Below are 26,223 nucleotides of genomic sequence, written 5' to 3'. Positions count from 1 at the left end.
GCACGATGAGCACAAAGCAGATTTGAGTTGTTTTGTTGTCAAAGGCAATTGGAAAGGGGTCAAATATGTGGTGACAGAAAGAATTCTTTGGGCAGCGAACGTGCGATGCGATGTAAATGACTTGCTGTTGAATTGTACACTTGAAACTTACTGGGTTTCGTTAACCAATGTCCCCATAGTAAAAATTAAAAAAGGAAAGGCAATTGGAAGGAACCTAGAATCTCCTGAGCATTTATTATGAACCTGACAGTGTTAGGAATTTTACATATAGGATCACACTTTATCTCCCTAACGGTTCTGTGAGGTAGGGGTTATTGTCTCCATTTTTGTCAGAGAGCTCAAGTAACTTGTCCAAGACCACACACTGCCAAGTGGACTTGCCAGAGTTCAAGTCCAGGCTAGGCTGACTCCCAAACCCTTGTTCTTTACCTGACACCTGCTGCCTCAATAACAGAACAAATACATATTTTGACTCTAGGTGGTACGTTAGTGATTTCTCTGCTCGGATATACAGGGATAAAACAAACAACCCTCCCCTGCAATCCAATCTTTGTATCTTAATCCAAATGAGAGTTTTGTATCTGAGAAAGGAAAGGCCGGGCTAAGCGCATGTATGAGAGATTCAAAGCTGAGGCTCTTCAAGTCTAAGGATCAGGAGAAGGATGCTAAGTGACCGGACTGCCCTGAGATCCCGTTGGGAGAGGGAGCAACCACAGTGAGGCCTGGAGCCAAACACATGCCATCAGCAGGTGGTTGGATCAACAAATCCAGTCGAATCGACAAATCCGGTTGAAGCTGGCTGCTGGGAAGCATTTCACAGCATCCGCGCTGGCCAGAGCTTAAACTCACTTGATTTAAATGAAAACTATAGACAGAAAATGCAGCAAATTCCTAGAGGAATGTGCTAAGTGGAAACTGAAGTGTCAACCTTTAATTATTTTGTTTCTGGGGAACTCAGACGGTTAAAGATCTGGGTATTTTTAGATCTGTTTAGTCCATGGCCAGTTTTTGGCATTATGTTTAGAGTCACATTTTGAAGCTGGCCCCCTGGATTGCAGAAAGACAGAAAACAATAAAGCCATTTGGTATGACTAGTTATAAAACTTAGCTAGTGCTTTTTAAAAATAGTTCCAAACCAAATTAGCTCTGGGCACCTGCTGGAGCTTACTGTGTTTTCACATAGATTTGTTTGCTGTCAGCCAAAAAAAAAAAAAAAAAAAAAAAAAAAAAAAAAAAAAACCACCACCCAAAAATAAAAAAAAAAAACTCTAACCCAACAAAACCCTCCACCCACATGATTTGTTATAAAACCCAAGACTCCTAATGCTTTTCCAAGCTACTTGCCTTAGATCAAATCATTCAAATGAGGAAAAAAGACATCTGATGTCTTCAAAGAATGGGGCGAATTATTTGTTGTTAGATTAGTCTCAGAAATTCTCAGGGAGTCTACGGCCATGCCACCCTGAACATGCCTCATCTCGTCTGATTTCGGAAGCTAAGCAGGGTCGGGTCTGGTTAGTACTTGGATGGGAGACCACCTAGGAAGACAGGTGCTTGCAGGAGTAAAAAAAAAAAAAAAGGATTGTAAGCAGACAAGGTCCTTGCAATCTGTGAGGTCAACCAAAGGTTGCCTCCCCTAAAAAAAAAAAAATTGTCAGAGAAAGAAGAAAGGTAGAAATGGTGGATAATGTGGCACATTAATCACAGTGTGAAAGTGTTTCTAATTCCTAATGTGAATTTGTTTCAACACCAATGTTATCATATGGCTAGAAAACTGGGATTTATAGTTTTACTGGATAAGACCTCTTAATGTACGTGAATAGCTGATTCCAGTGATTTGGACATTTCTTTCATTTATTCAGCAGAAGAGATATAGATGGTGTCTAAATGAACAATGGTACAATTACAGGAACGAAAATGGCAGAAGTCATTTTATGGAGATTTTGTATTTTAGGCAGTAGCGAAAGCTGCCATTCGCTCACAGAAGATGCTAAAATCTGACAGACACTGACAAATGAAAACCTCATGTCTGCAGTGCTCTGTGAGTGATCGAGGGTTTTCAGGCCTCGGCTAAGTTCTCGCCTACACTATCCTCTGGCTGTTTTATTAATACCTATGTTCGATATAGTGAAAGGCTAAGAGAAGCCTGTCTTACCATCCCTTGGTACCTGTCACTGAATAAAATACAACTGACTTACTAGTGATTCACCCTGCCTTCCTGAATAATTTTGAATAATTTCTTTCCTAACCACTGCAGGTTCTTGAAATCAAATTGGTATCTTAGAAGTCCTGATGGTGTAATTATAATAATAACAACAGGGATAATGATGACTACTCTGCTGCTACCACTTATTAAATGCATGGTACTGAAATAGATACTTTATATGCATTTTTATGTACCTGATAACAGCCCTGTAAAATAGTTATTATTAGCCCAATTTTATAAATGGCAAAATTGAGCATCTTAGAGCTTACACCATTAAAATAAGGGGAATGTTAGAATTTGAATCTAAGTCAACGTGATTTAAAAAAATGTTCTTTCCGTTGTATAATGGGGGGGGGGGAGGAAAGGTCCAGGAAAAGGTAAAAGGAAACATTTTCTCCAGGAAGTGACCTGCTAAATGGAAAACTTACTTTGCTCCCCTTCATAGGGTTCTGAAACCAAAGACATAAATATGATATAGAAACACACTTTCGTTAATTCTAAGTGAGGAGATGCGGGTCAAAACTTGCAGGCATTCTCTAGATACCCTTCTAAACAGGTGTCGTTTAAATTAACCCAGTGTAGCAGAGTAGAAAAAGCTGCCTTACTTGTTTGCTAGAAGCACTGGTCAGAAAGAACCATTAAAATGCACGAGTTCTCCAGGGAGTTATCTGCTTTTGCCCGGAAATCTTAAAATAAACTTCTTTACGAATGTGAAGGCTCACTAATTCTCCTTTTGCGAATCCCCAAACCCTATAATTTTTACTAAGTACCTGAGAATCTCACAAATGCTAATATCAGAGCATGGTAGTCTATCACAAATACTTCGTTTAAATTATTATTGCAAAATCATATTCAGTATTTCCTACAGACGATTGAAATAAATCTCGATTTACCAAATAAGGAAAGTATTTAGTTGAGCATTTGCCATTATCTGTACTATTATCTAAGGTTATCAGATGGAGTTAAAGTGTGGCACTGTTATTTATGCATTTAATCATTTACCTCATAGTATTTAGATATTAGTTTAGCAACCTGAAAAAACATTTATTGGTCTGGGACTCTTCCTTTTTACTGAGAGAACCCAAGCTTTGTGTAAATCCTTATCTGAACACCTGTGGCGAAATCAGAACGCATGAACTTTGCTCAGCGCCATTTGTCACCACTTATTAATATAGTTGAGTCATGAGTTAAGTATCTGGAAGCATCTCCCACTCAACTCATTGGGGTGAGAGTTGAAAAAAATCCTTTTATGATTTGTCTGAGGTTATGTAGGCTTGGCCAGAAATGCTCTGTCTTATCCTCGTAGTATATTAAAAGTTTGTAATAACTGAATCGCAGTGCGTTTATCTTACGAGACATCTCCTAGCTGAAGTCTTTCTTTACTGTCCCCAAGCTGCTATAAACCTTTTCTCTTACTGCCTAAAGTACTTAGGTCTTATCTTTTTCTTATGCAAGACTACCTGCTAGAACGATTCTTTGCGCATAGCACCCAAAGGCATCCCACTGGCTGGACTCATTACAAAAGGTTACCCCCTTCCTCTGGGTCTGGATAAGGCTGCCCTGTGCCAGCTCTATGCCGACCGGATCTCAGCCACACTGTCTTTCCTTGTTGTGTGGTGGCCTGTCCTATGCTATGTATAATCTGTCCTGATACTTGTATCAATCGACAAATGTTTAACAAGCACCTATTACAAACCAGGCAATGGGTAAGCTCCGGCGAATACAGCAAAGAATAAGGCACAGACCCTGAGTTATATCCGGGGTTTGCTGTTGGCCTCTGCCGTGGGCAGGGTGAGGCCTCGGCAGGTGAGGGGGCTGGGTGAGCTTTGGGGTACCCACGCATAGGCTTTGTCATTGCTGCCATGGCCATTTTCACATGGAGGGAGACTGCCCAGCATACTGAACAGGTCGTTCAGTCCACCCGATTACTGGGGGCCTCCTACAAGGTGGTCCTTCTGGTCAGTATCCTCATACTTCGTGTCCATTTTAAGAGTCCATTCACGGATCGCTCCCTTGTCACCAGTTTTCCAGTTTTGTTCTTTTTAGGCCTCTGACCCGCCAGCCAACACCGTTAGCCCGGGCGTCTAGCTGTAGGTCCAGGCCTCGGCAGTTCTTCCCTGCTCATGGAGCAGACGGCCGCAGGCAGCCCCCTGAGCTCTGCCCATGGGGAGAAGCACGCTAACCGTGATCTTTCGGGGACGGCTTGAAGGACGCAGAGTGCAGATGTCTCTGGTCCTGGGCCTGGGAGCTTTTCTCTTGTCTTCGCTGGTCCTGGGGGCACTTCCGGTGACCCTGCAGGTGGTCGGGGGAAGAGTGGAGGTACAGCTGGCTGTGCCGTGCCATTTCTAATGCATCATGGCATGCCGCCGTGTGCACTCAGTTCTGTGATTCGGTGGATCGGATCAGCACCCGGCTCATGACCGACGGTTCGAACTGCGACGTTACTTGCTGTCCCCTGGTGTGGCATTGCTCTCTACCAGGGCTTGGGAAGAAGCCGGAAGCTGCCTTTCAAATGCAGAGTCATTGTTGGCAAAAGAGGGCGTGGTTTGCTGAGGCGGAGGTGACAGCTGCAAATTCTCTTCCAGGAGGGGAGATCGCTGAGTCAGGCTTTGGGAGAGGAACATTCCCGGGTGGGCGGACAGCATGTGCGCAGCTATGCCAAAGTGAAACAACATGATCCTAGTGCAGTTTGGAGATCTCGCCACGGGGCCCTGTAAACCCTGAAGAGAAGGTTACGGGATTCTTTTACGCAGAGCAGCTATCTCTTTAAAGAAATGGGGTATTCTCTGTGTCTCCTCTGGTGTCTTAAACAGCTCCTTCCAATAATCGATCATACGAATTGTTTTGGTTTTGAATTTTAATCGGCAATATGGAAATATGGTTAGTTACATATTACATGATTTCGGTAAGCTCACTCCCCCTCCCCCCCCTTTTTTTTTAACTAGGCCTCTAAATCTCTACCCCCCAAACTAAGATGTTACATCAGGCATCCTCTGTAATAAATTTTACACGTGGCCTGTTTAGGCCCCTCTCTGTCTCTTCCTTCCCACATCTCCGCTTCCTCTCCCCTCTCCTTGTAAATGACTCCGTGGGGACCCTTAAAGGAGAATCGGTTTTTATTCTGTTGGCTTATCATTAAAATTTCTAGCCTATTTAGGTTCTTTGCCATGTAACTTCCTAAGAATAAAGGTTTCGCTGCCTCACTTCTGTGAGTAAGATACTAATGCAAATATATCCTCTCTGTTAACCTTTTTGTACTCCCTCACTGCATGTGAAAGTATTTTGCTTAAACTACCTGAAATAGTCTGTGGATGATGAGTACGTGTTTTTATAAGTGCAGAGTGTCTTTGAAACACAAGTGAACCCATTGCTAAAATAGTTATTGCTTTGTCAACATACACAAGCTTGAAGAATGATCGGTTGTGGTAACAGATATTGAAATCTTTGAAATCTCTTAAGAAGCATCTTACATTGCACAGTGGAATAGCATCAGTCCCGAAACATTGCTTCCGTATTTGGAAACGAAAACTTTTGTTGCTCTATGACAGGGGCAGGGCACGGCACCAACAAAAAGTGCCATCTGGGCCAGGATCTCAGGGCGGGGGGCGGGAAGGCAAGAGGGAACAGATGGCAGATCAAAAGTGTGGGTCAGAAGCTGACGCGGCTCTTAGCGTAGGTCTGAGCACGCCGTGTCTTTGACTCCGAAGATGGCTCTGTGCCTGGGCAAGTCTCGTGGACCATGGAACTCAATGAGAACTGGCCCCGGAGGACACCCAGCACACTGGGCTCCCAGAGGAGAAGGCGGAGATCAAGGGTGCAGGGAAGACGTGAAGGGGACTTTGACCAGTTCACCAGGGCTGGACCCCGTCCAGCGAGCGTCCTGAGAACACGCAGATGATGCTCACGCACTGAGCAGGGCTTCACGTTTGGTGGGACAGGAGTTGTGTTTCTGGTGAGCTGGGGGCTGATGATTCAATAAGAGCGAGGTGCAGAAGGACTTATTTAAAACTTTAATTTATCCCTTCGCCTTCTAGGCGTGGCTCTAATAAACCCAAAGTGCTCAGCCTCGCCAAAGTCCAAACTTTCGTATTGTTCCTGAAAATATCAGTGTAAGGACCATGCTTTTATGTTTAAAACAAGTGGTTAATTTCAAAGTAAAAAAATTTCCACTAAAAACATAAACCAGAATTTCCGATTTCAAAACTCAGTGGAGTAGTGATAGTCATCAAACATATGTTGTAAATGGGACGGTGAGCCTACAGGTATCATCCAGGATGTTTAATAAGCCTAAAATGATAAATTCTCTTACTAGGTTCTATGCAAAGAAATCCCCACAGACTTAGCCTCTGCTAGTATCTTATAAAAACACTAGCTTTGCCATGAATACTTAGTTATAGGATGGAGAGAAGAAGAAAAAATAGTCTTTTCTAAAAATTCTTTTTTAAAATTTATTTTTTTAATTACAGTTGACATGCCATATTATATTGGTTTCAGGTGTACAACATAGTGATTAGACGTCTACCTAAGTGAAAATGAAGAAAATATAAGCTTGACTTAAAAATGGCTATCCTGGTCAAAGCCACCAGGATAACTGGCTATTCCTGAGGGAACAATGTAATTCTTCATTGTCACTCCATTATGATGCTTTTTATTTTGCTGAATAGGAAGCCAGTTTTACTGTATCAATTCATTAGCTAGCTAGCTATAGGTTTAAAAACTTTTAAATGGTTTTTCAAGGGTTACATTTGGAGCTCTACAGATCTGCATATAGCTTTAAATAAAAACTCAGTTTTTACATGAAGATGCTTATATGTCTAGGCAAAGGGTATTGTTGGGGTGAAAACACAGATTAAGTCACAAGGAGGAAATTGAGACCTTTGGTTTGGGCAAGAATGAGCAAAAAGAATCTTACCGGTTATTTATAGGTTCCAGATACTGAAAATAATTAAGTATATATTTTTAGACCCTTTGAATGACTTCCGGTGCCTAGGAGGGTTTATGGAATAAGCATCTAGAATGTTCCTACGTGTCGTTTGTAGCAGGATCTGCTAAAGCATCAGGCACTTCTCTCTAGTAATTACAATGCGCACTGGTATGAACACTATAAAACCCGTTTCTGGGGGAGTAAATGTTATTTTCTCACCTGAAATAAAGGAAATGTACCAGAGCCCACTCCAGCTCCTAGATACTAAATAATTAATAGCTGATCCAGTAGGTAATTAAGAAACCAAAATTTAAATCTCCGCAGGCTTCTGACTGATTTTTCACAGGTAAAGAATAACACATTTGCCTTTTGAGGCAAATTTGACTGAAGAATCTAGAGCTTATAATTCTTTACAGGTAACAATAAAACTTAAGTTGGAGCATTTGCCTCCGGGCATTTATGAAGTAGCACCTGTAAGGCGGACCTGGAGCAAGGTCCTCACGTCCACGACTGTAAAAGGGCAGCTAGGATGTTCAGGGCACTGCGTGGCCGGGGCCGAGGCTGGTGACGCTTTTCTGTTCTAGGAGTGGACAGACTTGTTTTACCGCAGTAAATGCAGTCTTCAACATTTTCGGTGGTGTGCTTTGCGTGTGACTCAGCAGTTGACCACTGTCAATGATGTCTGATTGAAAGTTACTAGTGACCTGGAGAAGTAAAAAATGTAAAATAATTCAAAGCCTTTTTTTTTTTTTTTAAGTTTATTGGGGCCACATTGGTTAATACAATTATATAATTTTCAGGTGTGCATTATCATTCGACGTCTGTATATTCTATTGTGCGTTTAGCACCCAAAGTCCAGTTTCCTTCAGCTACCACATATTTGATCCCTTTTACCCACTTCGCCCTCCCCCTACCCCCTGTATTTGACCCCCTTTACCCCGTCTACCTCCCCACCCTTCCCCCACCCCGCTAGTAACCACTAGTCTATAGTCCTCTGGAAACTTCTGGAAACTAGTTCATATTGCATGTCCATGAGGCTCTGTTTGTTTGTCCTGCTCATTTGTTGCTTTTAGCTTTTTTCCCACATATAAGTGATATCTCGTGATTTTCACCTTTTCCTGTCTGGCTCATTTCGCTTAGCATAATTATCTCTACCGTTGTGTTTATATCAGTCATGTATGGGGTAGGTCTCATGGTCTCAGAATTCACTTCAAACAAAATAATGATGTCATTCTCTGGGGTCCTGTCTCTGGAGGAATTAGAAACCTCCCTGGGGGGATTATTGTGTCCTGGTTTTTCACCTGAAAATCCGTCTCCATGTTGCAAAGAAACCGGCCTCTTATTACGTGAAAGATTTGCTCTCTCCAGCATGGCCAGTAAATCATAAAGCAATATTTCTCATCTTGCCATTCTTGTCTACATATTGATCATCATGGAAAATTTGTCAACCAATCAGTTCGCAGCAGCATCTTGCGATTCCATTTTGTCGTATTGTCAATAAGGTTTATTCTTGGAGCAATTTGTGAGCCGTTAGTGCTTTTTTGGTGGGCCGTGCACATAAATGGCATGTACAGTTGGTAAGCAGCTCCACAGTGTTGGCAAGGTAGAGGTTCTATTTTGAAGTGGTTTTTCTCGTAGCTTTCAGCTGAGGATTATTTTCATATAAGCATAATTACAGAAAATGTGTGCCTGTGAGGGTAAATGTTACGCTGGTTACAGAGTCTCATATGTATTCTGTGGCATGCTGTGATTATGGGTCCGAGTTATTTCACAGGAGGAAAGAAGTCTTCCCAGCAACTGCGAGACATAGGATTTGAGGTCAATAGAATTAGGGAGTGTAGGTGACTGAAGTTTTTGTAAAGTCTACATTGTTTTGTTTAAGGAGCAGTTTTGGAAAATCTAAACACTTGGAAAATCGATACAGAAATAAAAACACCTTGTATTTTAGTTGGGAAGTTTTAAATAGACAGGTGCCAGAGGACTTAAAATGTCGACAGCATGGCGGGGCGCGCCAGAGAACGGGGGTGGCGTGGAGTTGAGGGACAGTTGGGGTGTCGAGCACCAGCCGAAGAACCTTCTCTGCGCTCCAGGGGCCTTGGTGCAGAGGGAAGGAGCTGCCCGCCTCACAAGGTCGTGAGGTGATGGACGCGGAGTCCTTGGCGTTCGCCTTCGACCAACCATTCGAGACAAGTTTTTAAACTGAGTCCACACACCTTCCTCACGTCCCTCTACTGTCCTCCTTGCCCTCAGGTCCGCCTGGGTGGTGGACGTCAACAACGGAGAGGACAGGCCCGAAGAGCCAGCTCGGAGGCCCCCGGAGTCCAGTGTCACCCCCTCGGGAACTTTGGCCTTGATGGTGGGTGACTTAACGCGGATGACCTTGCGAAGTTCCAGAGTAATGAGCATGTGTCACGTTCATGACTGCTCATCATCTTTTGGGTGGCTTTTCTATGTTTAGGGAAGCCTCTCGTAACGCATTTTGACCTCCCCAATACAGAAGTAGACTCAAACTCCAAGCCCTTGGTAGTGAAGATGAGAGTATGGGCTGCGGACTTTGCCCGTCAGACACATCCACGTGGGTCCGCGATTCAGATGTGAAGAACGTGGGGAACGTGCTGGGGGCGTTTCTCCATTTTCGGTGGCTCCGGTGGCAAAGTTTTTCTCCAGTGCTCGGTGCGGTGGTGGTTTACTTATCTGGCAAGTTCTGTGGTTTGAAATTGGCCTCTGTTTTTTTCTTTTTTTTGTTCGTTTTGTTTTTTAATTATTATTTTTATTGAAATTTTTTTAGATGAGGGAACCCTTGATCGACCTCACAGATTGCAAGGATCTTGTCTGCTTACAATCCCTTATTTTTTATGCCTATTGCACCTGGTCTTCCTAGGTGGTCTCCCATCCGAGTACTAACCAGGCCCGACCCTGCTTAGCTTCTGAGATCAGACGGAATCGGGCTTGTTCAGGGTGGCGTGGCTATAAGTGCTGTGTTTAGAAGGCAGATCTTGCCTCTGTTCTCCAGTCCGAGCAATTCATGTGCTACCCACTATCTTTTAAATAAACCTTTTTTTTTTTTTTATTCTAATAAGTCAGAGTTAGCTTCTGCTGCTGGCAACTGAGAACCTGATAAATGACCTGGTATGTTTGGACTCTCTGACATGTCTCATCTTTACAGATCATCCCCGCTTTCTCATAAATTAAGGGAGACTTTGAGGTCGAATTCATTTGCTATTCAATCAGCAAGCATTATTAGACGCCTTTGAGAGTGTAAGACACTGAATTAGGTCCAGAGCGTTCCATGAAGAAGCCTGTCCCTGGGCGCCAGGGACTTGTGATTTTGTAGAACAGAAAGATGTTAGCGCATAAACCAAATGTGCTGCGACAGAGGCCTGAGCCAGATGTGACCTGTGAGTGGAACCATAATGGATACGCAGCTGAGAATCGCTCCCAGCCTTTTGGCGGAAGTTGAGGACAAAGCAGCTGGGGATAATTTATGCTTAGATGACCTCATGTCTAAGAAGAACGTTTTTAAGCAGGCGGGAAAGTAGGCAAGGCCATGCTCATCGATCACCTTCTTGTTTCCTCCGACTTGCTCGGGGGACGGGTGTGGATGCTCGGGTAGGTTTTATTTCGAGCTTGTGGGACATTTGTGATGGGGGCGGGGGAGTGGGCAGAGAGGGCTTCAGAGTATTGGCACTTGTTTACCAGTCTTTTTGGTTGGTGGCGATGATCTGACTGAAGGGTAAAGGAGGTACGGAAAGCTCAGACTCAGGTTCCGTTATTGTTTAGTGAGTGCCTACTATGTGCCAGACCCAAACCTTATTTCAGTCAGTCTGTCTTTCTCCCTCCTTATCCGTGTATGTCTATTTATTTTTTAAATTTTATTTATTTTCGTGTATGTCTCTTTAAATTGCAAGTGGAAGAAACCCCACTCGAAGAGCAAAAGGCGGATGTTTCGGTCCATGTAACAGAAAAATTAAGTAGTAACTTCATGGAAAACTGGACCTAGGTGCTCAAACAATGCCGCTGGGAATTGCATTGCTCTGTCTTTAGGCAGGGCCCCCCTCTCTTCTGATTTTATTTTTTCATTTTTGCTGCCTTCATGGAGTCTGGTGAGAGCTACAAGGTCATATCCAATCTGACTAGTGACATCAGTGGAAGAAGAAACTACTTTCCACAAGTGGCAGCAAGGCCCAGGTTTGAGCCTACATCAGTTGGGATGCTTTGGCCACAAATAACACAAAACTGGACGGAAGGGGCTTGCTTCTCTCACGTAGCAAGAAGCCCAGAGGCAGAGACAGGTGCACCATAAGTTAACTCAGGGAACCAGTCGTGTTAGGGCCCCTGGTCAGCTTCTCCGTGTCTCTCTCAACTTTCTCCTGATAGTCTCGGGTGGACCAAGCAGCCCCCAGCACCACATCCTCCTGTGACAATGCGCAAAGATAGGGAAGATTACGTCTCTGCTTGCGTCCTCTTTTGAGAGTGTAGACACACTCTCCAGAAGCCACCGCACAGATCTCTCCTTACGTCTCGTGAGTCAGTCACATCGCACGCCCACTCTTGACCAATCCTTCAATCCCTTTAAGCTTATCGACATTTGTCCCTCGGAGCTGGGTGTGAGCCCATGAATGTCTCTCAGGTCACCCAGTAACTGAAGAAGATCAGCAAGGAAGAAGGGGCGGGCTGTGTAAAAGCCAGGGGGTGTCCGCGAGCGTCTCGCTGCAGGAGCTCGGGTCATGCACGCACTCCTGAGCCGACCACAGTGACATCCTAGTCGCTCGCTTACTCGTGGTGCTGTGGAGGTGGTGCCGATGGCGGTAGGTAGAGGTGTCATGGCAGTCCGCTCAGCTTCTATGCAGTCGGAGTGGCAGAAATCCTAGTTGTCAACCTAGGATTCCGAAGTGAATCCTCCTACCCAAATCCACTGTTAGATTTCTGACCCAATTGTTAGTTGAAAAAAAAAAAAATATCCTGTTCCTGTCACTCAGTCTTAACCCGAGATTTTGAGTAGCTCGTAAATCTGTCAGTCACCATAGACGGTGACCCGGGTGGCCGAGGATAAAGGGAAGCATATGTTCCAGAGGCTCTTTCATGACAGAAGGTGTATTAGAAGCTGCTCGGTACAACACTGCCATCATGGACCATCTGCAGAGCGTGAAGTTATTTGTCAGCCGAGTAACTTATTGTGACGACGCTGGCGTCGTGAAATCTCACCGTTATTCTGCTTCTTCACCTTGGTATATGTTCTGTAAAGTCTCCTCTCGAAGAATCCTCTACGTGTAGGTAGATGATCCGAGGGCTTTGCTGAGGAGATGATAACTTTGTATCGGGCGCAGACCCCTGAGATGACGGACACCCGGGTATAAGGTGCATTGGGATCGGGTGGTTAAGCATTTCCATGAGGATGTGATGCTCTTCACTCCAAACGTGTGACAGCTTTTTGCTCTCTATTGTGACGAGACCACGTTCTTCCTCCTGGTTTTCAGGACCCTTAGCAATCGGCTCTGCCCTTACTTTGCACTCGCGATGCCCAAACTGTTTAACCTAAGCCTCTCCCCGAGCTTCCACGTCTGCATCTGACTTGGCCGGTGCAGGTTGTGACCATGGACATGCCCTTCCCCCACTTTGCTGAATTCTGTTCATCCCTCGGGGACAAGCTCCCTTCCCCTGTTCTGCCAGCTGACCTCTCCCTGCTCCGTGAACTCTGAACCCATGATTACCTTAAATGGCCATTCGGCATATACAACATTCCAGGGTTCTTTTTGTTGTTCATTGTTTCCATGTGTACATCCTGTCTTGTCTCCTTAGATACTTCTCTTGGACATAGAACAGGTATCTCTGGCTTAGACGTTTCTCTTAGCACCAAATAGATTCTAGAGAGCTGACCTTGGCTATCTCAGAGACATCTCGACGTCAGCATGTCTGAAGTGGTACCTGTTACCTGCCTCGCCCTTCCGTTCCAACTCACTCCCGTTCCTGTAATCAATTTCTGTAAATAAGCTCCTGTGTAGTTGCCCAAGCCACTCCCGATTCTCCCCTTTCTTTCAGAAGCTCATTGTTCAGTCCCCGAGTTTCGTTGATTCTGTTCCTATACACATCTTGGGATCCTCCTCTTCATCTCTGGCACCACTGGCTTAGTTCAAGCCTCCGCCATCCTTCGCTGGGACTATTGCACGGGCTTTCCAACGGGTCTCTCTGGCTCCAAACTCACCTCTTTTAATTCATCATCTTTACTGTTGCCCAGAGAGCATATAGATTGTGCTACTCCTTTGCTTAAAACCTTCAGAAATTCCCACCGCCAGAAAGAATTCAGAACTCTTGACATAGCTTACAAAGTCATTAACAATCCAGTCTCCCCCCTAGCTCTCCAGCTTCGTGTCCTATAGTTCCCGATGAGTCCTTTATTCCAGCCAAATTGAGCCCCTAGGGGTCCCCTGAACACCTGTGCTCATTCGGATCTGCCAACCTGGATTTGGCACCTGAAATTACCAGGTGCTGTGCTAAATGTGTCATACTACCCATTATTTATGTGTTTCTACCAGTGGACGGTGAGGTTTTGTCTCTTAATGTCTGGTACAAAGCAGGGACTCAGTGAATGATAGATGAATATATAACGAGGTCATGATGGTATTTTAACTCCATGTGTGAAGGGACTACATAGTTTAACTTCAAATCTCACAGATGACGCACAGGGTTAGGAGCACACAGGCAGCCAGTACATACTTGTCACGTGATGCACTGTTGGCTCGCGCTCAAGTCGAGTTCACTGACTTTTAGAAGAATAACCTTAGGATTCATCTGGGTCTTTACCCTTATTGAAGGCATTATTGACTAGGCGGTACTGGGTTTGCATCTCCTCTGGTCCCTTTGTGAGTAGAATTCTGGGCACCTCATGCAGTCGTCTGCTGACGTGCTCTGGGTGTGGTGTGACGGTCACTCGGATTGGTCCTGTGCTAAACCATCCGCATAACAGGTTATTCAAAGGCATAAGAGAGAGATGTGGATTAGAACATAGTGTAGAGATGCGAACCTGCTCTGAGCTCCCTTTTGGATGCCCCACGAATGTGTTTTAAACTCCAGACTTCGGGCGGAGGCAGGTGCGTAAACACGTTGGGTGTAGGTACGTAAGGCAAACTCAGCGAAGGTTCCAGGGGAAGTCTACACGCAGAATCTACACGCGGAGTTGTCGTTTCCAGTGATGAGTCACGTCAGGGGAGAGGACATCTATCCAGAAACAGAGCTGTCACATCAGGAGGGCCTGATCTTCCAGGGATCATCAGCGGTTCATAAAGGGGAAGCTTCTGCGTGACTCAGCCTTAACCCTGTAAGCCCCCAAGCTTTTCAGTGGTGTTGGAAGGCAATTTTAACAAGAGAAAATAATTGTTAATCTTAAACGAATCGAATGCTCTTCTACTTGGTAGCAGAGGGACTTTGGGGATAAGACTCAACTCATTTCTTTTTTCGAATTCTTCACACGGTGCCAGCAAGAGTGACTGAAATTTTGTTTGCTCTTCAGCTGCCAGCTGTCTTAGAGCCTCTCCCCACCCCATGTTACCAGGTCTCTTGTCCACTGTCACCTGCTTTCCAAGAGTTGCTCGCTCTTTCTGGTCCACTTTTTGCTGTTAATTTGGCTACAAAGGGGAAAATAATGGCAGAAGTATGCTGGTCATTTAGTAGCAATGCTTGTTTCGGGTTTAATTATGTTCCTGAATTTCAAAATTACCCACGATTTGGTCATAGCTCTCTGCTTTACTGTGTTCTGTTTGGCAGAACATGATGGAATGCACAGGATATGGATAAAGATTCATTTGATGGAATCCGTTTCATTGTGTCGTTCAGCGTTTATTGGAACATCTCCACTTAGGGATTATACAATGATAGACTTGGAGTCGATGTAGACTGTTGGAAAGACAAACGCTGACCCTTCCCCCTGACACCGAGACTCTCGGTCTCTGATTGACAACATGGGTTATCTCTTGTTTTATGGGAAACGATTTAACTTTCGGTTTGGCCTTGTTATACCAAACACAAGCTTCGCGATGCTTCCTTATGCCTCACAGAAGCAGCACTGGTTTGAAGAAGGAATTAACCCAGTACTGAAAGCTTCTTATATCATATTAAATGTTCAGAACCAACTGGCAGCAAACCTAGTCAGTTCTCCGCAGGTCCCATTTCATTGGCAGTTTGTTGCCGAGAGGGCGGGCTCAGATTTTTAAGTCGATGTTAATTACGGAAGGATGTCACGGGGAGCACACCAAATGTCTTTAACCCATTTTTCGAAAAGCAGGTCAGATCCAGCATCTGGAGGATAACTTGCAATTTGGTTGAAAAATAATTGAACAAGTGAAACATGAAATTCAATAAAGGGGTCAGGGATGGTCTAACTTTAAAATTCTGAGATAAATCTGTTTGGCCCAAGGCTCTCGTCAGCCGTCTGTGATTGCCAAGTCCGGGGGAGACCTGGGTTTTCATTTTCACAGAGTGCATCTGTCTTGTTAAGATTGTGCTGAATCACTCTTAGTAGTTTTTTAGAAAAACATAAAGTCGACGGCCTCTTGGCCATAAGACGTGAGGTCTGTGGAAGAGATGCGGGCTGTAGAAGGGGTTCGCGCTCGCCCCTTCTCGGAAGGAGCAGGACAGAGGGAGAGGGGAAGGGACAGATACCCAGGTTAGGCCCGGAGAGCAGGTGCGCATGCACGTGACGAGTTCCGGACAGCGGCAGGGAGACGGGGAGGAAGTGAGGCCTCAGCTCACAGAACGAGGCTCCGGGGGCGGCTTCATCCGACCCTGCGGGGGGACTCCAGGGCACGGGCTGTCTTGACCCACAGCAAGTTCCTGCCTCGTTAGCTGTTGGTTACGGACCACGGGGTGAGGCAGGGGGTTGGGCACAGGGGACATGAATTCTCAGACACGTCCGGTTCCTATGCTTGCAGGTGAAGCAGGCCATCGGGGCTCTTCCAGAAAGGACCCTCAGGTGCTGGTTGTTGACGACGAAAGCTAGGGAGCACACAAAACGACAGGAAGGGACGTGAGGGGTCCTAGACACAGCACGGACTTTGTCCACTCCAGAGAGGAATAGAGAAGGGCTCCTTCATTTTCCCTGCCTCCCGACTCTGTGGGCCTGGCTTCGGTGGCGGCCCTAGGGACGTCTGACAGAGATACACAGGGCAAGGGCTGGACGCCCGCACAGGGGAGTCCTGCACAGTTAGGGGCGGGGGCACTGGACAGAGCTGGGTCTGGGGCTCAGCCCTGAGTCTCCTCTGCTTTCTGCAGAGCAAGGAAGGTGTGTGGACATTCCCACGCGCAGGTGGGCAGCACGGGGTTGGGGGCCAGCTAGAAGTCAGCAGCCGTCAGGAGACAGCATAGTGCCCGTGGGAACCAAGGTGAAAAACTGAGCCATCCGGGAGGACCACAAGGTCGCGAGGCCAGGGGGTGGAGGTGCAGGCGAGGTGGGTGTTTGAGGGACGCATAGGGAGAGCATGGGAAAGGCAAGCTGGAGGGGCCGTCCCCTTTTCCCCCCATGCTCTCATTTCTCTGGCTGGGCTTCTGTTTGTTAGGCTCCTCCTGCCCTGGATGATGAGAGAGGGGCCTGGGGGTGGGGCCTAGAGGAGGGGAGACAAGGAGCTGGAGCTTTGGCCTCCTTCTAGGCTCTAAATTCCTGGATGAGAGCTAAAGGGGACTCGAGGGATCCTCAGAGGAGGCAGACAGGTGTTCTCAGCAGAAGCCCTACCTGGGCATCAGGAGCAAAAGCACCTCTCGCAGTCAGCTTCCTCTCCTGCAGGCTTTGGGGGCTGGCAGAGGGGGCCGATGACAGGAGGGTGAGGGGTGAGGCGAGTGTAATGTCTCTCACGTCCGCCCTTGCCACGCCCTCCTCCTTTGCTGGACCTTGGACGCCTTAATCAAAAATTGCAGCCCCTCACCTGGGCTGGCTTCGCCCTACGTAGAGCTGTCTTGTCCTGTCGGAGCCTGGCAAGCATCTCTCTCCCTCATGTCCTCTTATCAGCTGGTCGGCTTTGTAACTAGCAGCAAAGTATGAGTATCTTCTCATGCTCACAGCTCAGTGGGCTTCCTGCCCCCCAAAAATCATTGAGACGTTTTCTTTCTTACTATAAAAATACCTTAGGCTCATTTTAGGAAATATGTATGTAGAAAAAAGAAAGATACTAAATACCGATAATTATACAACCCAGAGAAAACCACTGTTTTCATTTGGGCATGAGTCCTCCTTACCTATCAATACATAAATATTAAAGATACACACACACATTAAGTTTATTTGCGTTTAACAGAGGATGCTTAGGGAGGCAGGCAAAGTTCTCAGCCAAAGATAAACATGTGTTCAGACTTAGGCATTCTTTTTTTTTTTTTTCTTTTTTAACAAATCTCTATTATTTATTCATTTAAAATTTATTTTTTCAACCAATGTTTACTAAGTTCCCATCAGCTGCCAAGCAATCTGATCAATGTGGCTATCATATTGACTTATTTGTTATATGCCTAGCAAGTAGACTTTTGAGGTCTGCCAAAGCGTTTTTCTTAATGTCGCATTCCTGGTATTTGGCAGGGTGCCTGGCGTGTAGAAGGTGCGCCGTAAATGCTGTTTGCATACATCAAGGTACAGTGGTAAAATTTCCTAAACTGAAAATCAGGACGTACGGTCTGGCAAAGCATTTTTTTCTTACTAGTAGATGTCTTTATACAGAATCTTATTAAAAACGTAATTCATTCTGTTGGCTATGTTGAAAACAACAAAGAGACGTGGAATGCCACAAGCTCCCCAACTGCTTTACTGTGATGAGGAGGTCACTTTTGGGGGGGCTGCAGTGGGTTCCACTCCTTTCTCATTAGCACCCGTTTTTTTTAAGGGCCGATCCCGGACGGGAGGGAGTAGAGATGCTGGCTTCTCAGATGCCTTTCCAAGAATCCACGTTTATGCCGTACCATTCTATTACAGGCCAATTCCATAGGAAAAAAACCCATTCTCCTCCTCCTCGCTTCGCTTTTCATTCCTTCTGTCCTTGAGCTTGGCTTTGGACGTGCAGGCTATTTCAAGATTTACTTTCATGCTAGGTTTGCTTTGGCGCCTCTAAACCGGGCAGCCCTTTGAGGCAGAATGGCCGGCAGGAGCGGCCGCGAGCGCCTGCCTCAGCCTCGGGACACAGCTAGATCAAAGTGGACGCTACTGTGATGGCTCTGAAGACGCTGCCACACGCTCCCCAGCGGTCAGAGTCCCAGACGGGGGCTTCGGGGCCGGTTTGCTTTAACTGTGAGCTCTTGTGCTTCTGGAATGGAGGTGTGGCACGGGGCCATCGTGTGGGGTAGAGGGCGGTATGCGAGTGCCCAGAAAATATCAGTGTCTTCCTTGACTTTTAGCTCTCCTTTTTTTTTTTTCTTTTAACAACTGTCAGTAAGGAAAGAAACCAATTCTAGACATTGCTATTAACATGGCATAACTAATCAGAGATTTAAGGAACTTCAAAAGCACAGGGAGTTCCGTACCAAGGGGACGTTTACATTAAAAATGACCCTGGGCTGGGGAGATGTACAAGATGGACAGTTTGTGTTAGGGAAGAACACTCTTCTCTCCCTGATACAAGCCCCCGCTGCTCTTAGAAAGTGGCCAGACTTTCTCTGATGGACCGATGACAGGTTCACGCCTTATCCATAATGCCATCATCAAGAGCTGGAGTCTCTCCCTAACTGACTATTATCTGCCATTTTTCATAATGGGCGCTCATCAGGGAGTTCACGCCTCACTAATTTATGTGTTTTGACTCAATCGGTCTGGCTGCATTGTTTGGTGATCTGTCATCTTTTTCATAGACGTTGATCGGTACTGATTCATTCCAGACCAAGATCCATTGACTTTATCTCAGAGTCTAAAAGTGTTTTCTGTTTGGAGATTTTATTTATGAGCCATGATTATAAAATCCTTATAAATTTAAGTAATTACAAAAATCTCTTCCGGGCTCACACACATTCCTTAATGGACATCCCGAAATCATTTTATTCAAGAGGAGGCAAATCGAGATAGATTTCTTATATCACCCTTTATGTTCTAGAGTCAAAGGGCATATGCCTTTTATTTTTGTTTGTTTCAAAATGCATTATTTTAGTAGAGAATACAGGCATCGTATGAACTACATAAGATACAAAATCATATGGTGAAAATTAAGCCTTCTAGAAAATTAGACAACCCCGTTTTTCTAGGCTTACTTAGAGGTACCTTCTTATTATCGATAGAGTTCCAGAAATATTCAATGCACATCAAGAAGAAAAAGAGTTTTTAACATAAAGAAAAAAGCTTGCTTTTTCCTTCCATTCGATAACCCCTCATAGAGACGGTGGCAAACGTTGCTGCTCACCACTTCTCATCTGGGCTAGTTCAGTTGGAATGCGCCTCTCTGACTCTGCAATCAGGTGGTCACATGACTCGCTTTAACCAAGAATGCGTAATCCGTAGCGACATGTGTCACTTCGGGTCGAGGGATTTAAGCGCAGGCGAATAGTTCTCTTTTCCTCCTGCGGCTGTATTCTGTTCTAGGTGATGCACCCAGGTCCCCAAGTAAGGATCATGTGAAGCAGAGTGTTCCCTGCTCCACGAATACATGTGGTATGGTTCCCGAAGTAAGTTTTGTTACACGAAGTTGGGGTTGTTCGATATTGCGGCAACACAGCACGGTGGTTCCTGGCCGGGACAGAGCACTTAGTCTGCGTGTGCAGAGCTACCGCAATCTTTTCAACAGATGCACAGAAATCTCTTGTTTGGAGGTCCTATGATTTATTTAACTTGTCGCCTATTGATAGACACTTCATCAATTACGTGGTCTGATATATATTTTCTGTTATCTTTGTTTTGGGGTGATTTCCAAGAGAAGAAGGGATAATGTCAGTATTCTTATGTCCTTTTGAAACCAGACGTTTCCTCTAACTTTTAAAATATTAATTTGATAGTTGTCGCTCACTGCTTTTAAACCCAGGCTGACTCCTGGAAAGCTGATATAACTCAGCTGGGGAGTTATTTGTTTAAATAGTATGAAATTTGCCGTTTTTGTTGTAAAAAAAAAAAAATCGTGGATGATCAGCAATTTTGTCGGCCCAAACTACATACACTAGGAAGAGTTTGTTCACTGCAGAAAACACTTCGCATCCTCTTTGCTCCCGCAAGGGCCGGGGGGGCCTCCTCGTGGCAGTGCGGGTGATCATCGCCCTCTCTGACTGGCCCAGACGCTTGGCCATCTGGAGGACAGGAATTGTAGCCTGTTATTTGAAATCCCGGGCCTAGCTCCATGAAGCAGAGAATAGGATGGAATTTATGGATTTTTTAATGCTCAGCAACTATATCGATACCATAGTTTATATTTTTAATTATTTTTTATTTTTTTAGGTGAGACAACCTTGGTTGACCGCACAGATTGCAAGGGCCTTGTCAGCTTACGATCCCTTATGTTTTAATTGTTTATGCCTACAGTACCTGGTCTTCCTAGGAGGTCTCCCATCCAAGTACTAACCAGGCCCGACCCTGCTTAGCTTCCGAGATCAGATGGGATCGGACTTGTTCAGGGTGGCATGGCCGTAGATTATATTTTCTTTATTTCAAGATAAACCGTGACAAATTTTAGAGAGAGCATGTAAATTATTTGTCTCCGAATGGCAGTGTTCCCTAAATCGGAGTGTGGTCCTCACTAGACACAGTTAAATGACAAACTTTGGGAGGCTGCGTCTGAATGTGGGGTGACAGGCAGACGCCTCACAGTGTGACCCGAGAAATAACCAGGGAAATGGCTTCTGCGGGATGTCTTTTGTTCGCTCTGGCCTAGCGTTCTGTCTAGAAGTTGCCCATCCCGAGCTCACATGCCAGGAGAGCTCGTTCAGTGGGGTGGCAGCAGAGGGAAGGCCGTCGTCAGCCCTGGAGCAAACACTCTCAGGGTCTGTCCCGTGTCCTGTGAGGAAGGTGACCCTCCCGCGTGCCGGCGGAGACCGCGGGTTCCGTTCAGCAGCTGGGAGAGACTGGAGCCGCTTCGACTGCAAACAGAGTTATTTTTCTGCACTTGAGCAAATGGCTTTTTACCTTTCTTGGCCCTGAGCACTTAAAGAAAAAAGGTCTGTTTGTGGGGGGCAGTGAGGAAGGAAGAGTGGGGCTCCCTTTCTGCCCACGCTCCCATTTTGGAGTTTACCTCGCCGCTGCTCCGGCTCAAGCCCGCAAGAACGGGGCACACAGTTCCCCCTGACACCGAACCGAGTCCACTCGTTATATTGGGGGCGCGGCGGCCGAGGTCTGCGCTCCCCCAACGCCCTCGGCGTCGCTGTGAAGCAGGCAACCGCTGATTCTCACTGCCCAGCCCGGCACCCCGTGCAAGCTGTCGCAGGCTGTCTCTGGCTGCACGGCCACAGCTGGCCCGTGCCCGGGGCCGAGGCCAAACAGAAGCCCGAGAAAGCTAACACTCCCAGGAGCAGCCCTGGGTCGGTGACAGGCGGGAGCCGGTGGGGACGCGCCCGGATCCTTGTCCCTTCCTCGGGCGGAGACACCGCAGTGAGTTCCGTGGCATTTCCCAGGGTCCTCAGTGGCCCTCAGCGGTGGCCGGCTCGTCGTTCACGTGCCCATCGCGGCTGCTTTCTCTCTGAGCGCCCCACTCACAGAGCTTCCCGGGGTCACCGCCTCGGGCCCGGGCCTCGTCCCAGGCTCCCCTTCCCAGAGATTCCCGTATAAGGCAGTTGGTACCGGGAGTGGTCCCAGGGAGCAGATTCCTGGGACGAGACCCTACACGTGGGTTATTTTCTGGCCACATGGCAACGAGGACCCCACTGCTGGGGTCCCTGTGGTGGTGGCGACCCCCGATGTCCTGTAGGGTCACACTGGGGCGGGCTGAGTGTGGGAAGGAGGACGCGGACCGGCTCGCCCCGCAGGCCGCGTGCTTGAAGGATGTGGGGCAGTGGTGATTACTTGGCTGGTGTTAACGGCCATGGGCCCCGAAGGAAGAAAACGACATACTTAGACGAGCCACCTATCAACTCGCCACAGTGTGGAGGCCGCGAGGCCTTTAAGGCAGCGGCGAACTAGGCTCCTCTGTCCCGAAGCTGGAGGGCGGACTGCTGAAAGCCGGGCTCGAGACTCGGGTCGCGTGTGGCAGTTACGGCCTCTGCAGTCTCTACGCTAGCGGGTCCTGGTGGGGGGCGGGGGCCCCGCCGTCCAGACAAGGACGTTAGGGTCTAAACCCAAGACCCCTCTGACTGCTCCGGCGGACGTGGAGACGAGCAGCCCCTCCGTTTACTGGTGGGCCCCTGTCCTAGGGCCGCTGCCACCGACCCTCACAAACGGGGCGGCTTAAAGCGACGGACGTTTGTTCTCTCTCAGTTCTGGGGCCCGGAAGTCCAAAATCAAGGGGGCTCCAGGGAGAAGCCGTCCCATGCCTCCACCCTGGGCCCTGGTCCTCGGATTCATTCTGTTTCCCTCTTCACAGGGAGCTGTCCCTCCCTCTGTGTCTGTCTGCGTCAGCTCCTCTTGTGAGGAAGGACACCAGCCGTCATGGATTAGGGCCCCTCCTAATCCAGGATGAACTCATCTTAGCTCGATTCCATCTGCAAAGACCCTGTCTCCAAATCAGGTCACAGCCACAGTGCTGGGGGTCAGGGCCTCAGTGCATTTCTGAGGGGGCACAGCTCAGCCTGCACCCTCCGGAGGGGCTTGCGAGGCTCACCTGAGATGGATCTTCTGTAGGTTGGTGCTTGTCCCCATCAAGACCTGCCTGTCCTCATTGTTCTAGACCAGTGGCTAGGGTCACATTTCGGTGTGGCCCAGGTAGGGGCAGCCTTTCTCCGTTATAGGGAACAAAGGATTTTTCCTCGCAGGAGCTGCAGCCCAGAGCGTGTGGGTACCAGTGGGAGCAGGAAGACCAAGTCTAGGACTCGATCCTGAGAGTTTGGACCAGGGAGGGCAGAACGTAAACCACAGTTTTTGATGTGGGGCAGAAACTGACATATCGGCAAAGGCACGTTGGAGCTGGTTTTCCCGTGCTGACGGGACGGCCCCGGGAGCTTGGGGACAACATTGGCATGTGGTCCGTGAGGCGGATGTGCTAGACCTGGCTCGGCAGGTGCTGAAGAAAGGGGTCAAGGGCTCAGAAAGCTGGGTCTGTTAGAATGATGACCACGTGTGGACATGGAACCAGATAATGGAAGCATACGGTGCTCTGGGCACGATGGATCAGAGACATTCGTCTTTATTACATGTCGCCTCATTATTGGGAAGGCTTAGAATCAGTACCCAAGGCAAATTGTAATGAGAGCTGCACAGTATTTAAAACTCTGTTTATCGAAGTGGGAAAACTGCCCCGTACGCCCCTGCTGCGGGGGTCTACGCCATAGCACTGAGACCTTCCAACTCCTTGCAGGGGGTCTGGAGTCGGAGTGGGGACTTCTGCGAAGTTCTCCTGGTGGCCTTCCTGCCTGAGATTCGAGGCATTCACTCTGGGCTTTCGTCTCAGATCAGGAGAGACACATCCCCCTGTGCACTATGGGCTCCCAGCGGAGACCCGGGGCAGGAGCCGCCAGGCCAACCCAGGGCCCAGCTCTGTGGGCCCACAGCCCCAACGTCCGTGTTCTCACTCTGCCGTGACGCTCACGTGACTTCTCCCAAATCCACTGGCCATGCAAGCACTTCCCAGCGTTTTCCCATGCCTTTCAGCTTCCCCCTAAACCCCGAGTTCAAAGCAGCTCTTAGGGGTCACTACACATGCCGACGCATTTACTGAAAACTTCGTTCTGACCTCCGGCGTGTGGGATCTGTAACTCGCCGCAGAGCCGCCTCTTCTGCAGGAATCTTAACCTTCCTTCCAGCCGTGACGGGGAATCTTCGGAGACAGCACGGGAGGTAGTCGTTGAGGCTGTAGGCTGTGACACAGATGAACCCCCCGGCTCGGGAAATGGAGACAACTTAATTGAACAACCGGTTCAGCAACCGGTGGAATTTTACATTTTCTGAGCAAGACCATCAATTACCATAAAAACAGAACATGCTGTGTTTCTCGAATTCGAAGCAGCACGTAGCAATTAGGGAACGGGATCCATTGTGCAAGGAGCTCAAAGAGGAGAGCAAAGCCGGGTTCAGACAGACCCCGTGGGAACGCAGCGCGCTGCAAGGAACCGGCCACGGCTCGCCTCGCCGCTTCTCTGCCACCTGGGGAGTCGAGGCGATGCCTTTGACCCTGAGATCTTTGCGCACAGTCCCCCTTGGCTCATCTCGGTGACGTCCCATGGAGCCGCTAGCCAAAGCTTCGGGTGAGAGGTGACCCGCAGAGCTGTCAGCTCTGCCATGGAGGTGCACGAGCCGATGATGTCGCCGGCACCGATCTCCAGGAAGCCGGGTGACGGCAGGAGTCTTAGTGGTTCCTGAGCCCTCTGGGAGGGTCAGCACCGTCGCACCTGGGGCTGGCAGCTCGACTGACGTTTAGCCCATAATTCACCAATCGACTGAAACGTACATTAAATGCACATAATTATTTAGATTAAGATGAAGGGGGCTGAACACCTCGCTAACCTCAAAAAGAGCTCCGTTGTGCTCCTGGAGGGGGGGCGGAGCCACGTTAGGCTGTAGTGGGACAACCAGGTGACAATACGATCGTACCCAACACCTACATTTGTGTGTACCATCGCATTCAAACTCAAATCGTGATTGCCAGCGTTTATCGAATGTTTACTACGCACCTGGCACTGCCTACATGCTTACACACGTGAACGTATTTGATCCTGTGCCAAACTTGTGAGATGGATAACATTGTTATCCTCACTTCACAACGGAGAAGCTGAGGCGGAGTGGTATGATCACATACCCAAAGCCAGGCAAACGGTCGGGGGACGGGCTGGGATCAGAACCCAGCTGCCAGCTCCAGGAGCTAACGTCCTTTGTCATGGCATGACAGCTACCTCCTAGCTAACAGCAATCCCTTTGGCTAACCATTTTGCCCGAAACAATTTGCTCACGTTGTTACAGTACTGAGCTCAAGCCCCGGAGGTTGTGGGGTAACCCGCCTGTGTGCCCATCATTCTTTTCCATGGCCTCAGATCGCACCGTTGAGGCAGACTGGCTGCTTCCCACCAGAGCTGAGGCGGGAGGGTGAGGATGGTTCAGTCCGTCTTCACTTCTTTTCCTGGAAATACAGCCCAAAATGATGCTCGGTGGGAGTAGGTACGGTCTCCTTTATCAGCGTGGAGATCTCCTAATTCCCAAATCAAACAATCCAATGGGAACTCTTCAACTCCATCCCTCCTCGTTAATGGAAGAGGCTGAAATCACGGGGTACAATGCGAGATAAGACAGGCCGCTTCTCATCGGCTCGGATGGAGAAAACAGTGAGATTGGATGAAGGAGCTAATAAAATTCTGGGTATTAGGGTTTTAAGGGATTACAGTTTAATACTTTATCTTTGCTCCAGTTCTGAACTGAGCAGCGGACGGAAGGGAGAGAAAGGCGGGTGTCAGGAGCCACCCTGTGTTGGACAGGCATTTCCGCCCAGTCCCTGGAGCAGGGGCCAGTGCTGGCCTCATCTGCATGGACCGTGGGCACCTCTCGTGCTCCTAGGATGGCAGCCGCAGAAGCCTCTCTGCCTCGGGGCCGGCTCTGAGAGAGAACCCGGAGGACTTGGGTGGAGTCTGCCCAGGTCACTTTTCCGAGCTCGCCAGTCACATAATTCACTCCTTCTCCAGGGTAAGGGGCGGGGTGGGGAGCGGGGTGAGCGGCCAGCTGTGTTAGCGACTTGCTGTTCTGAGTGGGCCCCGAAGGAGAGGAGGAGGCGATCTTTGCTGAGGTCAAGGCTTGTAAATACGGGGACACCTGCAATCAAACAGGGACAAGACCGCAGATACACTGAGGCCGGAATGCGTGAATGCACCGCCAAGGAGCAAACCCCGGAGAGCCGACAGGGCGGACGGGCCTTCCGATGTCTGCCCGAAGGAGGTCCAGCAGCGACCCTGAGCATCCCATGACACGAAGCAGGCAGGAACAGCCAGGCCGCGTGGCCCGGGGCATCCAAGGGGCCACCGCGCCATCCGGCCTGGTCCTGAGGCCCTGGTACGTGGAGCTCTAGCGAAGGCACCTGGCGTTTTA

The 26,223-nt window shown here is 47.9% G+C and overlaps 1 non-coding gene and 1 pseudogene across 1 annotated transcript; both read right to left on the bottom strand.

Moving 5' to 3' along the window:
- Positions 1 to 9,986: 9,986 nt before the first annotated feature.
- Positions 9,987 to 10,105, bottom strand: LOC118612127 (annotated as a pseudogene).
- Positions 10,106 to 20,583: 10,478 nt separating this feature from the next.
- Positions 20,584 to 20,702, bottom strand: LOC118612365. Its single transcript, XR_004954807.1, has one exon. It is a non-coding gene; the product is annotated as a 5S ribosomal RNA (ribosomal RNA).
- Between the last annotated feature and the right edge of the window lie 5,521 nt (positions 20,703 to 26,223).

The sequence above is a fragment of the Rousettus aegyptiacus genome, unplaced genomic scaffold (assembly GCF_014176215.1).
Source record: "Rousettus aegyptiacus isolate mRouAeg1 unplaced genomic scaffold, mRouAeg1.p scaffold_m13_p_15, whole genome shotgun sequence".
Classification (NCBI taxonomy): domain Eukaryota; kingdom Metazoa; phylum Chordata; class Mammalia; order Chiroptera; family Pteropodidae; genus Rousettus; species Rousettus aegyptiacus.
This window is presented reverse-complemented; position numbering and strand designations above follow the sequence as displayed.